This window comes from Pelecanus crispus, chromosome 2, assembly GCF_030463565.1.
Source record: "Pelecanus crispus isolate bPelCri1 chromosome 2, bPelCri1.pri, whole genome shotgun sequence".
Classification (NCBI taxonomy): Eukaryota; Metazoa; Chordata; class Aves; order Pelecaniformes; family Pelecanidae; genus Pelecanus; species Pelecanus crispus.
The window spans coordinates 173,565,513-173,571,343 of record NC_134644.1 but is presented as its reverse complement, the minus strand read 5'-3'; the positions used below and the strand labels follow the sequence as shown (position 1 = coordinate 173,571,343).

Genomic DNA, 5,831 nt, shown 5'->3' with positions numbered 1-5,831 from the left:
ATCCCTCCAGTCAATCTGTCTTTATCTTCATCCTCCATCACCCTTGTCACTTCACATTCAGCTTTGTCATCTGCAGCTTCATATCTATAAAGACCTAGCTCCATCTCCTTATTTTCCTTGTGAGGACTTGTGAGCAACAGATCCCTTCTCTAATCTAGGGTAACTGTATTCCTCTCTCGGCCCTTCAGGAACACTTGTTTCTTTTCCCTGCTCTGCTTCTCTACATCCTCCAGAATCATGCTATTATTAAAGTAATTGGCATATATAGAGGTGATGCACATTGTCGAGGAGCCTGTGTTGGTGCAGATGATTGGACCATTGCTTTTGAGCCTCGTCTGTCTGTATCCTATTCCCTGAAAACAACTTCTTTAACTCACAAGCTAAAGTCAACCGACCTTGTCTGAAAAGGCTGAAAGATCATTATGTTCCAACAGGTTTTATGAAAATAAGTGCCTCAGCAGGGCTGAAGTAGCTCAGTTGGGAGAGCGTTAGACTGAAGATCTAAAGGTCCCTGGTTCAATCCCAGGCTTCAGCAGTGTTTTCCTGTAATGTTTTGTGCCCGGTGCTGGGCTCTCCAATACAAGAGAGATACAGAACTACTGAAGACAGTCCAGCAAAAGGCCAGGAAGATGATGGAGGGACTGGAACTTCTCTCATATGAGGAGAGGATGAGAGGCCTGGGACTGGTTTGCTTTGAGAGGTTGTGGAGTCTCCATTCTTAGAAATATTCAAAAGCAGCTTGGATGTGGTCCTAGGCAACTGGGTTTAGGTCACCCTGTTAGAGCAGGGGGTTGGACCAGATGACCTCCAGAGGTCCCTTCCAACCATTCTGTGTGTAGAGAAGAAAGACACTAATTTATGTCTACAGCAGGGAAAAGTAAGGCTAATGTCATCCTCATGTATTTCCATTAGCAGCGGCCACCTGGCCAATCAGCACAACCATACGGGCTGATCCACCAGCCAACAAACAGCTGTGATTAAGATTAGGGTATCAGAAGAACCAGACCCACATATAAATAAAAGCAGGTTTATACATTCCTATCTTTACAGAACTGTTTATTGAGTTCAACATTTTCTCTTTTTTTTTTTCTTTCTTTTTCAGACAAGTTAATAGCGCTGTGGACTGATACTGCTTCAAAATTATCTCATCACCCGCTCTGAAATACTAGTGTCTGTCATCTGTTGCAAGATCTGCAATGCTACGTCATGCGCAGAGCCCCCAGATAAACTTCCGTTCTCATTTAAGACACCATCTGTGTCCCATTTCTGCAGTGCTTGGCAGAGATCACTTCTCTCCTATGGTATGTTTGTTCCTCTTGCTGAGCTGCAGCCTTCTTTGGAGGTGGGAAAGTCAGCGGGTGGAACGGATGCCAGCTCTGTGCAAATGGAGATCACTTTGCTGTGACAGTGTCCTTGTGTAGCAGGGTGCTCTTGGTGTTCAGCCTTCATCAGGTGGTCCTGGAGCAGACTCAAGGGCAGCCCCACAGAAGAGCTAGAGCCAATACTAGGTCATATTTGGCTACAAGAAAGGGAAGAGGCTTCGCCGGGATGTTGGCTGTTAATGAAGGCAAGAGCAGTGAGGTGAGGAACAGCCAAGTTGGGGACATCATGGACAGGTCCAAATGCACTGGAACACCCAATTGCTCTGGGTTCTTTTACCAAGTAATTGATAAAGTTCATAGTCTTGTCTTCCCGTTATGCAATTAAACTAAGCTTTATTGCATCATTCAGGCAGCTGCACCCTGCAACAAACCATAAACAGCCTTAGCTTAGGCTCTGCATCAAACCAGCTGAATGATCTGTGCAAATTGCATCACTATGTCTCAGTTTCCCTAGCTGTAGCAGTGACACCTGCCCTCCCTAAGTGTGGTGAGAGTTAACTTGCTGGTGAAAATACTCTGTGTTCTCAGCTTGGTTTTGTGTGTTATCCCAGCACGTGTCCCCAGGGATGATGCTGTATTAGTCACACACCTCTCGAGTTCTTTATTTCTCTAATTCCTTTTATTTGCAAGAACTACGAACAGTCATGCTCTCCAGGAAAACACAGCCTTCATAATGCTGGCATCAGCGTCACTGAGCTGTGCTCAGGAACTCCTATGACTTTCAGGTGAATTTACCTCAAACTTCATAGGAAATGGGGAGGGGGGAGTGACAAGAAAGAAGAGGACATCTCGTCTCAGAAGAACAGTGAAAGATGAGGTAAATAATGAGGAAAGAGTGTAGGAAAGAAGATGATGGACTGGAGATGATGTAAGAGACTACAGAAGCCTAGGTCACCATTGATACAGACCATTTTAAATGGCCAAGAAGGACTTTGAGATTCATCTGGAAAGGGAGAGTCTATCACACAAATGGAGATGAGAAAAACTTGGAACATCTTGCCTATGATAGCAAAGACTAGGAGAGATTGAGTGTTGCCTGGGTGTATCTGGAGGAGAGAAACACCAAGGATGAAGAATAAGTGGTTGAGCTAGAAGGCAGCATTATAAGGAATGGGTTTAAACTGGTTAAGGATGTGTGCTAGCTGTAAATTCAAAGGTTTCTACTAGTCACTCTACAACAGCTCTCAGCAGCTCTTTCCTGTCTTTCAGGAAGGGCAACAGCTGCCAGAAAAGTCTTCTAGTGGGTCTTCTGGGAAAGGGGTTTTACCATATGCGGCTGGGAACCACCTTCCCATCCCTAATTTTCATTTCGCTGCACAACTGTGTCTGTTGCTACAGTGGCTGATCACACTGAGGGTACTCAGGTTTCATTAGACATAACAAAGTGGATGAAGAAGGCATGATGAATCAAAACCTTCTCTTCTCTATTGTCCTTCCCCAAGTAATTTTTAATTTTTTTTTTTTTTTAAAGAAAAGCTGAGATCTTGTATAAGCCACAAAACCTAGGTTTTGGGTTACTTTTGGAGTTGTATTTCTCTTTGCTTTTGAGATTGTAGCCCAAAACTTTCCTTGGACACTGCTTGTTTACCTTTAAGCATCCAGAAGTACCAGCTTCCATAAACTAATTAATGTCATGTGAAGACCGCCATGTCACCAACGCTTTTGACAAAGATGAAGGATTTGGAGAACAGCAGCAGGCATAAGGGGTATGGGAAGGTAGGACCAACTTGGGATGTTATTGTCTATAAATTTTTGGTCTTACCTAAAAGAGATTATCATGCCTGACTCCCGCTGGCATCAGCCCATGACCACAGTAGGCAGCGACATGGGATGGAAGTGTGGGTTACATCAAGGGATCTCCATCCTTACAGAACAGGTATACTTCTGGCTAAAACCAACTGTCAGGAGGGATTCAGATCCCATGAGAAAGTGGAACAGGGAAGGAGATAGCTCTGACCTGGCCCTTCACCTCCAGCTAGTTATATCTAGGGAGGGCAAAGTGAGAAACAACACTTGGTCACGTTATTCACTAGGGAACAAGCTCTTTTTTGCACTTTTGTTCTCCAGCTATTCCAGCTCTCCAGTTGCTAACAAAACATTGAAAGGGACACCTTTGACTCCACAGGAGTGGAGTGGATGGTCACAGAGCCATCAAACCCTGGGTCAATCAGCAGAGGGTGGTTTGAGAAGATCTCTGATATAGGGAGATATGGAACAACCTTTCCTTTGGTTATCCTAGCTGGCAAAACTAGAAGTGCCAAGACATCTTCAGCTGCCAGTTGCCTTGGTGCTACCATGTTTAATAACCCTGATGCATATGTCCCTGAAGATTTTGTCTAAAACAGTTAAAACTATTTCTTGATCATTTTGATAATTGTTGGTTGATGGGGCTTGTTACTGGTTGCAGATATTTCTGGTGCCCTTGCTCATTTTGGCAAGAGAAGTGGCCATCACATGGAAGCAGAGACAAGATACAGGTGCCCCCAAACCAATCTCCAGCAAGTTGAATTAATTTAAGTCCCTCTTTCTTCCCTTCCTGTATTCACATAGGGACCCATATTCACTCGAATCCTAGTTACATGCATGCTTACTAGAAAGGCTGTGAGATTGCGGCTGCTCTGCTTCCAGACTAGCCTGTGGAAAGTTTCGTGCAAGCAGCTTCATGAAAACAAATGCCAGAGAGGGAAAAAGATCAGTAATCTCATTTTCCAGCTTTTCTTCATCTCTGCATTGGTCTGTCCTCCACCCCTTCCCAACTGTTCTTCTCCTGTCCTCCACAACAATAAAATGGGCTGGCAAAGGTGGCTGCCATGATGGAGGTGGACATGGGAAGGAAGTCGTGGCCCCTAGGAGGGAGAGCAGAAACCCTCTAGCAGGGAATAGGAATAACTAGTAACACATTTCCAGAGCACTGACTTGCTCGCTGTCTGTGCTGCCCGCCCCCTCAGCTCGGCTGGCCCGCCAGCTCCAGGCTGAGTACGCCCACCTGCGAGAGGGAGCCAGCCTGAACGGCAGCGAGGGAAAAGTTCACCCGGAGGGGAAAGCAAGCTCTCCCTGGAGGAGGTGAGAGGAGGACGGGGGATCCTGTGAAATACCATGGCTGCATTTTGAGAGGCACTTTCTGGACTGAACCTGATCTGGGGATATGTAAGATGGGAGAAGGGGGAAGCAGGGGGGGCTGGAAGAGGTGTGTTAGCATCCTTACCAATGTGGTATAGAGGGGAACGGATCATCTAGAATGTTTAGCTCAATTAGATTAATTAATCTATTGCATATTCTTCAGGAAATCTCTCTTCCACATTTGCAAACACTGCTTGACTTGGCTACAGTGTGGAAGACCATCTTTTAACTATTTATCTAGACAGCTGCCAGCTCTGGAATGGGACAAATCCTCCAGCACTGCTGGGGGATTAATGCTGCAGATGGCTATGGGCATATTTGCAGGTGCCGAGATGTTTGCAGTGTTTTGCCTCCTTCTTCTGACATCTCTTGTCTCATTTTTGTTCCTTGTTTATGTTCAGTCTCCTCCAAGGGGAGATGTCTGACCCACCTGGGGAAGTCATGGCTCAGTTCCCACCACTCATAGCTGAGGCTCTCACAGGTCATGCCAGGGATGCTGGCACCTGATTCCTACATGTATCAATTGGATTCTTTATCAGCACATGCACAAGCTGGTAAATCATGTTTCTAGAGGGATGGTCCCTTGATGTCGGGTCCTGCTCCCCTGAAAAAAAATCTTTGGGAAGGTCCTAGCATGCAGCACCAGGCTCCTGCTGTACTGTGTCACTATGTTTCCCCTGTCACGCACCAACGCAGGAACCTTTACAGGGCTGGCAGGAAAAAGATTTTCTATATTGCCACTTCTCAGCCAGCCACAACTGAGAAGACGTGAGGAAAGAAAAGCTCCCTCATCTTCTTGGGTGACCGCATGCCATCCATGAATTTGGTACGGACTTGGTCCTGAGCTAAAAGCAAATGCTCTCTCTGTCCTGTTGCAGACTCAAGGGCTGGTGCTGGCCAGGATCAAGAGAGCTGAAAGCCTGGTTAAAGAAGCTCATTTTCTGGAGTGATTTCAGTTCCAGAGAGCTATCAGAGGCTCAGGATTTATATTTCCTAGATGCCAAAACCCTTCCCTAAGGGCAGTGTAGGTACAGTTATGCAAACTTTATAAGCCAAGTGCTCAGACACTTGAGCTGAGCTGCAAGACCTGTGTGCCTATGAATTGTGGTCTGTAACAAATAGAAGGTAATTTGTATTGCCTGAGCACATGGTGGGGCTAAGGTTGTGTGCCAGTACCTCACTTTTGCTCCGGAAATATCAAGCAGCTGAGAGGTGCTAATCTGTTTAGTGGGGAAAGCCAACTGCCTCTCCAAACCCTGAGCTAACAGATCTTTCCCCAGGGAAGCACTGAAATTGCAAAGGAGCTGATTTTTACCTCTACTGACTATA

The 5,831-nt window shown here is 45.8% G+C and overlaps 1 non-coding gene across 1 annotated transcript; it reads left to right on the top strand.

Moving 5' to 3' along the window:
- Positions 1 to 462: 462 nt before the first annotated feature.
- TRNAF-GAA (transfer RNA phenylalanine (anticodon GAA)) lies at positions 463 to 535 on the top strand. The gene has a single exon. It is a non-coding gene; the product is annotated as a tRNA-Phe (tRNA).
- Positions 536 to 5,831: the final 5,296 nt, after the last annotated feature.